Here is a 10,740-nt window from a genome sequence, read left to right as displayed (position 1 = left end):
CTTCTCTTTCAAACAAGGTATGACTCAAGAATAGTATGATACCTTTAGTTATTTGTTTGGATGAATTGTATGTCAATAGCCTCTCTTGACTTGGGGTCCTCACGTTGCTAGCAGTGGCGGCACTTGAGATTTCCGACCGCGGGGGGGGGGGGGGGGGGGGGGGGGGGGGGGGAACCAGGGGGTCGAAAATGTATATACCCAAAAATTTCTATACGAAAACCACATATATTACACTACTGAGCGAAAAGTTCGGGGGGTCGGGCGCTCCGTTTGCCCCTTTCTAACATGCGCCAATGGTTGCTGGGGGGGGGGGGGGGGTTGTTCTTGATGAATCGTATATAGAAATTGAAATAAAAGATTCAAGTAAAGTGTAGGACAGCATATGTTTGGTGGTTCTTGATAAAGTTGTTAAAGATGTGATAATAGTAAGAAAATGCATGTTCATAGGGTAAGTTTATTTTGGTTTCAAGTTTTAGGAAATTACACTTATGGGCTTGGGCTTTCATTGTTTACTTGGTCATTAAAACTTTTTGCCATTTAAACTAACAGCCGTTAAAATTATGTCAAAGTTTTGTGAAATGACTAGTATACTCTTGTCATAAAAATCAACTCTCGGTAATATGACATGAGTTATGACCACCTTCATTCAGAAATCAAACCACCTTGCGAACCAAGATAACACGTAGAAACTGATCTTGAGTTGGTAGTCTATACCGTGTGGGGCTCGTCCCAGTCGCGTCGTGGCCCGGTGCCGCACACAACACCATCCCCCGGCGTCGTCCAAATCGTCGCCCACAAGACCATTGGAGACGGGCATAAGAGGACAAAATTTGATGCACTCTCTCCTCACACACATATACATACAACTCATATATATATATATATATATATATATATATATATATATATATATATATATATATATATATATATATATATTAGGCTCATCCCCTATTTCCTTAGTTTCATTCCATTTGCCCCATCCTCACAACCATCCTACGTGGCGCTTATGTGGAAGATCATCCTCCAAGGATGAGCCTCTCTCATACCGTATAGCCTTATGGCCCGGGCACAAAAAGAAAAGGGTTAAACCCCCTACCATGTTGTTCCATGTTTTGGTCATTGGACGGCGGATTGGATCATCAGACTCAACTGTAGGGTTCCAACTTTCTTTAACCATGATCACAGGTACTATATCCAATTCATCACTAGACCTAAGAGCATTCACAATGGATTTCTTAAATTTATATGAATGAGTTAGTTATGTTATAAAGAATGAACGTAAGTGGTTTTGATTGGTTGTGAGTGAAGAAGAGAGAAAATATTAGTGTTCATCTGTAAATATATGGAAACACTGTTCACACCTTATAATTTTTTTAATATTTTTGAAAGTGGTTATGAGTGGATGAGAGAAAAAATTTAATGATAAATGTATAAGAAATATTATTAATTTGAAAACGAAAGAGAAAAAATCGTGATTTAAAGTGTAATTGTATGGATAGAGATAAAAAATTCAATGTGAATGCTCTAACAGTTGTGTCCTAGTTTACCACCCCCACTAACTTCACCCATCTTGTTGATTGATGTGTGATTAATTTGGTACTAGTGAGCTTGAACAATTTGATTACCCTTTTAATTTAAGAATGCCTTATTTTTGTGAAAGATTTGTTGATTGAATTTGGGGTTTCTTCAGCTATGGAATTTTGATCTCCATTTTTAGTTTGGGACAATATGCATTTGAATGGCCAACAACAAAGAATGATATGAACAAGCAGGGCGGTTTGGGTTATACATTAACAGATTAAATGGTTCAATGTTGTTAAAATGGAACCCGATTTAGTCCCTATGGTTTGGGCTATTTTGCCAGTTTAGTCTAAAGGTTTCATTTCTCGCCTGTGGGTTGAAAAAGGTTTCACCGTTGTCATTTTAGTCCACTGGGTTAACATCATCTTCATTTTTCGCCTGTAGGTCCAAAAAGGTTTCACCGTTGCCATTTTAGTCCAGTGGGTTAACTTCATATAAAATGATCGAATTGCCTTCTCGTTAACAGAAAAAATGGATGAAGCTAACCAAGTAGACTAAAATGACAACGGTAAAACCTTTTTGAACTTACAGGCGAAAAATGAAACATTTAGACTAAACTGGTAAAATGACTCCAATCACAGAGACTAAAATGGCATTTAACTCTAAAAAAAGATCCATGAAGTGCGGCCGCACACATAATGTTTTGTTTTATGTATCACTATTCTTCAGATGATCCTTTTCATGGAGTAAAAGATGGGAGGAACTTGCCAATTCAAGAGGTTCGGGTGAAACATCATTAGATATCGACTTTTGCTTTTGTAAACAATTTTAAGACCCTGTGCGTTGTGATGAGGCCATTAAACTAAACAAAATATAGATGTAAACACGTTAAATAACGCACACGCGTTGCGGGGTGTAAAATCACCAAATTAAGATTGAAACGTAAAACATTATCATATGAAAGAATAACTAAACGGAAACGATAACAACAAAACCCACATAGAAAATATTGACGTTAAAACTATGATAAAAAGTGACGATTCTTAACACGTCAAAATAAGCAAGCTGCATAGTTAAATATACAAGTCTAAATATAAAAGTTAGATTTAGTTATAAAGATAAGAAAATAAATAAATCATAAATTATTAAATGTATAACATTATAAGAGATAAAAGAAAAATATAAAGAAAAGGGAAAAAATGATTAAATATATAAGATGTAGGTAAATATAAAAATTCGTATTGTAGAAGTCAATATTATTTAGGTTATATTTTAAATAATTAGTAGTAAAGAAAAAGTGAGAGAAAGAAAGGACCAAAAGAGTAGAGGTAAAGAAGTGGAAAGGAGAGAGAAGGCTTAGTCGAATGAAAACAATTATATATATACCAGGTTATCACTCGGAAAATGCTTCCCGGGCTGGAGAAAAATTATTAATACACTTATTATTTATAAGCAATACATACTTAAAATCATAAAAAATAACTGACATGTTAATGGAATCAAAAAGCAACAGTTTACATTATAAGCTACCAAAGACTTCTTTATAGACGACATTAGACGTCTTATTCGTCCATATCAGAACTTTCAGCTCAAGAAAGTTATTAATATACTTTTATTTATGATTAATGCATACTTAAAATGATACAAAATGTATGACATATTAATGTGTTGGCTATAGAGTTATAAAGTTGCTCTGCCATCTAAACAATTATCTATCCAAAAGAGTGTATTCTCTCTCGTTCAAACATATAGTTTGCAATATCCACACGTATCCTATAGCCGTTGCTGAAGTGGACATTTCTTACTGCAAAACTGGAAGCCCTAGGAATCTTCCCATCGACCGCTCTCTACGCAAAGTAATTCACCTTAGGCACCTCCAGTCTTCCAGACATTTTCTAACATGGCTAACCAAGAACTCCACATTTCCCGTCTCTAACTTCCACTTCCACATCATTGGATTGTAGCATAACCTGGTTCCTTAGCTGCCTTTGCAGCTGAACCCAATCCGCAACCTTGGATGTGTTTCTTCAATCCAAGATATAAAGCTATGTTGATCGTTTTAGCGCGGTCATGTTGTAGAGGGTTGAATAGCAGAAGAAGGTCAACTAACTTCCACAAGCCACCCATGCTCTCTTTTGTTCCAGCTAGCACTTCTTGAAACAAAAATAAAATGATTCAACTTTTTATAATCAAAGTTAGGATGTTAACCATCGAGGCTGTGTTGAACAGTTGAATCACTTGGCAAGCAACTCCAGTAGACTGAAGCCAATGCTTTGGAAACTTGTTGATGATCCAATGTACCTTGTTCGCGATCTCTGGTTTGTTATGTGCAGGATTGAGTATCTGCACAATGTTATCAAAATGATTCAGTAATATGAAACTGTTTTGTTTTTCTATTTCATCGAGTCGTATTCCAATGCACTGTAGCTTCATGCCACTGGTGATATGAATTTGTAAAGTGTCACATTTTAAATTTTAGACATATTTTAAGATCAACATTTATACCTTCTCGGGTGCGCCTTTGCTAACTATATGCATTTGACCGGTTTGATATGCGTCAGAGTCGTCTCTAAGAATCCCTAAGAATTCTAAGGCCTTGTGCATGTAGAAAAATAGGCCCCTCAATTGAACCCAAGATCCACTCACCCTATCGAAATCAATTGCACACATTACACTGCCAACTGGTTATGTTTCTCAGTCCCAAGTGATAGTTACACGACTTCTCTACGCAACCTGCAATTAGGAACTTCGGATGCCATGTAATAATAACAAAAATAACCCCTTGCATATATATAAAAAATTCCACTAATATGACAATAAAAAGTGCCTATATATTAAATAAATATACTTTATTAGTTTACCCCGAGACTAATATAAAAGTACAATTTACAAAGTAAATAAACAAAACTCAGAAGAGAATTAATTAAGTAAATTAAACCTATATTTTACTCCAAGGAGATATTAAATATTTATGTGTAATCATATATATTTTTATTGTATGCCACATGATCAGCAAAAAGAGCATGCCCTCGTGACTATTCGTTTGGGTCAACTGGTCACTGGTGGTGATGGTGGAAACCATGGTGCAGGTGCCATCTGCTGAAACGGAGGTGGAACCATTGTCCGGATCATTGGATTCATACTACCAGTTGCTGCGAAAGACATCACCAAAACACAAAAAAAAAAAAAAAAAATTATGACTGAACATTTGGCATTTGCCCCGCTCAACCTATTCCCTAGTAGCAATTTTTTTACTTAAACCCTTGTTGGACTCGTTTGAGATAAAATAACACCAACTTTGACCCGTTTATAATAAAATGAGTCAAAGCTATATGATTTTATCGAGGTTGTCGCTAACATTAAAGTAATAACAATAATGATTAGAAACAGTCTCAAAATGTAGATCTTAACAACTCCCCATCAGCTGCTAATAGAATCCACAAAACCCCACCTCAAACAGAAGCATATGTAAATGTAAGAAATTGAACAAACAGTTGCATCCTTGGCTGGTATATATTTTCTATCTCTAAAAAAATTCCAGAAAAACATTAAAAACCTAGACCTGTTTGCTTAGTTGAGAATGTGCATATTTAAAACAGGCTCAAACAATACAAGTGATAATTATCGCTATATCTCTTTGAAAACAAAGTGTGTTTCGGTTCAAGCATTTCATCAAACAACTGGTGTGCATAAAACTTTTTCAACTTAACACGATCGATATCGACCTATGCATACTATATAAACACAAACTGCACAATCTTATCTAGTTATCTGAACGAAACACAAAATCATCGCAGAAAATAAGCGATTTGTTATCATTAATCAGGTTAATGGTGTGTACCTGAGAAGTCAGCCAAAATAAAACAAAAATACAGAATTTGAGTGTGAAACAGAGATCAGAATTGTTGCAAGTGTCGAAGAATCGTCTGAGATGAATGAAGCAGAATCTTTTGAAATAGTAAATGTTTTGAGGAAGCAGATTGTGAGAGTTCACAGGCTCTTGGTTGGAAACTGGAACTGTAGTTAAAACCAATAAAGCTGGGTTATATATGTATTCACTAAGTCTCACAGTGCAGGTATCAACAAACAGAGCTTAAAAAAAAAAAAAAACACCCAGAATTTTGCTTACCCTTACCCTTTGCAGTTTTCCTAGCATCCTAGCCCTCCTCCATTCATATCAACTTCTTGGTCAAATTACCCATCTTATAGAAATTAACAATTTGAGAAACCATAAAAAAATTATTAACATTTTACCAAAAAAAAAAAAGAGAAATATAAGGAAATGTAAATTTAGATACGACAATGTGAAAATTTACCTTTGCAAGTATTCCACAACATGTCGTCTTTCCTTTTGCCAAAATTTGCCTCATTTTCTATGTCACCAGTTCCTTAATGCTGGTTTGTAACTTGTAATGCAATAAGCCAATAAGTATCCAACAAATTGTCCTTGAGTCTAGGAGGTTGTCCCTTGCCCAATCTGATAATCGATCAATCACAAATTACATGATGAGTGTTTGAGGTTTGAACTTACCTTATAGAGCTTTTCAAAAGAATTAGCACAACCAGGTGTCCAAAACTTAATTACGTCACCGACAATTGGTTTAAACCGATTGTTTGCAAAACAAAGAATGTGATGAAATTGAATGAATTGAACATAAGTACATAACTAAGATCAATCAAGAAAAAAAACAAATTCTGAAGAGGAACTTAGGTGTAGGAGAAAAGGAAGCAAACCGGTTTAGTGCGAAGTAAGTTCCTACAGGGTCGTTTCTCGCGAACAAAATCTTTACAGAAGACATCAGTGGCTATATTGTAGACAAGAAAAAACAGTCATAAAAATACCAATAAGCATTCATACTTGCTCTCAACACATAATCTACTTTTGTTCTTCTTATGGGGATTGTATCTTTAGGGCACGTGCCACAGCTGCTTGATTCTGTTCTCTCTTTCATTGGACACTCTGTTCTCATCATAAAGTCCTTCTGGATGATAATTTGGCCTTATCTAAACAAACCCATAACAAAATTATATTAAAAATGCAAAAACATTCAATATTTAATTAAAAATTTTGAAATCTTGAATGAATTTAATATAAAAGACCTGAATTTTGTGGTCTTTGAGAAATGGATGATCAAAAGCGGGCTGGTGAGAGATGTGTACACTATCAATCATATCCCCACCTGGGCTCTGTGAAATCATACAAATAATCATCCATTAAACTGTTGATTAACAGTAATATTAAATATGAATATTGCAAATATCATTTAACCAGGAAACTGTAAATAACTGAAAACATAAATCTGAATGTTATTTAGCTGTAACTTTATTTGAAGAATATATTGCAAATTTTCAACCAGAAACCTGTGGCAAGTTTCCATTAGTTTCGGTGGTCCGGGACCATTAACTTGTTTCCTGCAAAACAACGTGCAACGTGCTAACAATTAAATCCCCAACAGTAAAAAAGAAAGACAATATATATCCTATTAACATGGGACACCCAAGTTTAAGAAGTTTTTAGCCTATTGGTCGGCATCAGTAATGTGAAACTTAAAACCAAAAGGCTTGATATAGATAGATAGCCCCCCACTCCCCATATAATAATATAAGCACCCCACATGGTCAATTCACAGCTCAGTTGTGTCTCCAAACTCAATGTCATTATCTCAATAATGAACATCAACTCCATAACACAACAATATTAAGAGAATCATTTATACTGTTTCTTCTGAAGATGGCAACCAATCAACATATGATCATGATCAGATCATGATCAAGACACTTGCTTTTAACCAAAAAGACGTGAAGGGAAATCGGTCCGTCCCCATTATAATAGCAAGTGATGATAATGTTCATGTCCGACTTGGTTATTCATATCAAAAGTCCATGTCTCCCATTATCAGTACTATACCTAAAACGTAACTTCATTGTTATATACAACATGTGTTGCATGTTATTGAAATGAATAAAGTTTAGCCCTATCTAAGATGCACTAAGGTCAATGATATACAGCTGCAAAAAGGTCCAATAAACTTAAAATTAAATAACTGTAAACATAAATTTGAATGTTATTTATGTGTAACTTTATTTGAAGAATATATTGCAAATTTTCAACCAGAGAACTGTCAATAACTGTAAAATAAACATAAATTCAACTTTTCTTTTAGTTGTAATTTCATATAAATATTGCAAATATATAACCAGAGAACTGTAGAATCAACACATCAATTTGAGACTTGAATTAACAAAAAAAATGCCAACTATACATCCTAAAAAACTGTTCCAATTACGAGAACTGTTACTTGGAATTTGGTGAAAGGAACTACGTACCTTCTCTATTGTGATTAGTGAAACTGCAATTATGACCATCTTGAATCCCATGGGATCCCAAAGAAGCAGGCCATCCCACGACTGCATTCCTCTCAATACCGGCTCAAAACTTAGATCTCACATGCAAAACCCATTCATGCCCTTAAATATTCATGACCCCCAAAATAGATTCAGTAGCAAAAAAGATATGATAAATGAAAATATATCAAAATTATAGTGTAAACAGAACTGATAGAACAATAATCGCTAAAGAAAAGGATGGTTAATCATAATCTTGAACTGATAAAAAAGATGAAGAACAAAACTAAAAAACACACAAATTTAGATCGATGAAGGGATTCTAGGGTTCATAAAAGAAGCGTTTTATCCCAAATCATATGTAATTGATCTAATTGTATACCCGCAATATAGATAGGCGCACAAAAGAAAAAATCAAGAAATTGTATAATCGATTGAAGAAGAGGTATCATACCTCGGAGTGAGTCGTTGTGATTATTTAGATGAAACAGCGAAAAAGAGTAGGAGATTAGGTTTTATAAGTTCAATTAGATGAAGCTGCGAAGAAGAGTGGGAGATTAGAGTTTTCTATAAGTTCCAAAAAAAAAAAAAAGGGTTTATATATGGAATCCGGATTGCATAGATGGATCGGGTCGCATAGCTCAAAACGGGATCCGCGTGGAAGAAAAACACCTAGCTCATTTTCCCGCCAAAATGATGTCACACCCTGGCTTTGCGGAAGCGTGGTTAATTTGGTGTGACTTCTTAATACCATAGCTTAATCATAACAAAGCTATAGGAAATAAAAACCATGCAAGATCATCCATAAGTTTTAAACATAAGTAAAATAACATTGTTTTACGACGTTGACTCATGCAACGGAAACTACAATCTAACAACATAAAACATTGTTTGAAGACACAAACATCAACATGAAATAAACACAGTTTAAGAACTGTGACTCGTCCAGGAAAAAGTCACATCCCTTAAACTTGGATGACCTCGTAACCCATATGCAGCGGGAAAACGTAACATACCGCGCCAGATCTTTAGTTCCCTGAAATACATGTAAGTTGGAAAAATCAACAATAATGTTGAGCGAGTTCATGTGTAAGTGAGTAATAAAACCTTTGTATGTATAAAAATCCTGGTATGTAGCAAATAAGGAAAAAGAGATCACCAATGGTTTGCAAGGCCATTGATATGTGTGAAGTGCAAGTAGGAAGACTCAAACCTAGCGGATTTATGCGTTGGGTACAAAGTCACCCCGAGGTCCGTTATGCTGGGCCTGGGGCTGGGCTCGCTACACCCAGATAGATCTATCGCTACTGTCCCTCGGTCCTATGATGAGGATTAATGGCCTCAAGTTTCCGCCTACCCACTCACATGATCTAAGTAGTAACCCTCCTTACGCTAACCATACCATGTAAAAGTACTTGTAATCATAGTAACATGTATTTCACCCCCGCAGTTTAGAAAACTAAAAACAGTTAAGAGAAAAGGGGGACATGAACTCACAGTGGTGCGTCTGTACCGAGTAAATCTCCTGATCAAACCGCTGTGCGACGACCTACACGTACTAAATCTATTAGATGGACGGTCATGCCTTAGGGTTTAAGTTTTTGGGAAATAGTTAGACAACTATTTCGTAATTACACTTGGCAATTATTTGGTAGATATTTTCCTTCCCAAGGATGGGGGTTTTAATACATGTGCGTTTGTGTATCTTCGGAATATATTATTAAGTCTCACTTAAAATATATTTTAATCCTTTCTCCATAATATAAATATTTCTCCCAAGGATATTATATTTTATTACATATAATTTTCCAAAAATAATATCTTGACAAAAATACACATTATGAGTATTTTCTGAAAATACGTAAGTTACGGATATAGGTTGGGTGGTAATAATTATACCGTGGTAACTTAAATATTTATCGTAAAGGCGTTCGGATTATTTTGGAACCGTTAACATTTGGTAATATTATTTTTACCCTAAAGATAATATTTGCATAGTTCACAAAATAATCACAAACATTTATACGAGTGATGTTACGGAAAATATATATACTAAATATATATTTTAGCAAGTTTTATTTTGTGAAAATCCCACCTCCGACACTTAGTAATTTTGTAATAAAGATCGTGGCGAAATTTATATTTTGAAAACAAGTTAAAAATGTATTTATAACACTTGTGGTGAAAATATTTTCCAAGTGTTAGGTTTTTGGAAAAATTTCGCCAGAGTTTCCCCTGTAAATGGAGGTGGCCACGCTTTCAAGCGTATCATTTTCTTTTAAAATCCCAATCAACAATTTTCTCTTTCAACAATAACAATATCCAACCATCAAACTAGTCAATATATATATAAATCGCAAAAATACATGAACTTGCGTTTTATCCAAAATATGTAGTAACTTTCCGTTATTCTTAGTGGATCTTGGTATAGATCAATTCGGTTTCTTGAAAATCTTGTTTTTAAAGAAGCTTCGTCTTTACAACTTCTTGTCAACACTTACAAAAATAGTTCCTTTGTCAAACTTTGTGTTACACAAGTGTTTACACACTTGTGTGTTTACGAAAATCATTCTTATTCATGAAAAATCCGGTTGTAAAAATATGTTTTCTTTTGACACTTGGTCCTTTGAAAATACCGTTTGTAGATCCGTAGATCTACTAGTTTTGAACACTATTTCATAAGTAAAATCGTTTTTACACAAGTTCATGCTTCGTAAGTGGTAGTGTTCATCATTTAACCCTTTTTACACTTAAACATACTCTATGTCATGATTCATGAACATGACTAATCCGGGTTAGATGATGATCAGAGCTACCACAACATAGATCGGCACTAAATATTTACAACAAAACAAGTTTCACAAGATTTAC

At 34.7% G+C, this 10,740-nt stretch overlaps 1 long non-coding RNA gene across 3 annotated transcripts; it reads right to left on the bottom strand.

The window, feature by feature from the left end:
* Window positions 1-3,122: 3,122 nt before the first annotated feature.
* On the bottom strand, window positions 3,123-8,425 carry LOC110939670. 3 transcript variants are annotated; one of them, XR_004894022.1, is made up of 10 exons: window positions 8,324-8,425; window positions 7,852-7,992; window positions 6,886-6,936; window positions 6,625-6,711; window positions 6,259-6,528; window positions 5,841-6,001; window positions 5,654-5,726; window positions 5,366-5,541; window positions 4,030-4,676; window positions 3,123-3,867 (listed from the first exon to the last, which is right to left on the bottom strand). It is a non-coding gene; the product is annotated as an uncharacterized LOC110939670 (long non-coding RNA). The 3 variants fall into 3 exon arrangements; XR_002592368.2 differs by having other exon boundaries at window positions 4,030-4,257; XR_004894023.1 differs by having other exon boundaries at window positions 5,660-5,726.
* Between the last annotated feature and the right edge of the window lie 2,315 nt (window positions 8,426-10,740).

This window comes from Helianthus annuus, chromosome 5, assembly GCF_002127325.2.
Source record: "Helianthus annuus cultivar XRQ/B chromosome 5, HanXRQr2.0-SUNRISE, whole genome shotgun sequence".
NCBI lineage: Eukaryota > Viridiplantae > Streptophyta > Magnoliopsida > Asterales > Asteraceae > Helianthus > Helianthus annuus.
This window is presented reverse-complemented; position numbering and strand designations above follow the sequence as displayed.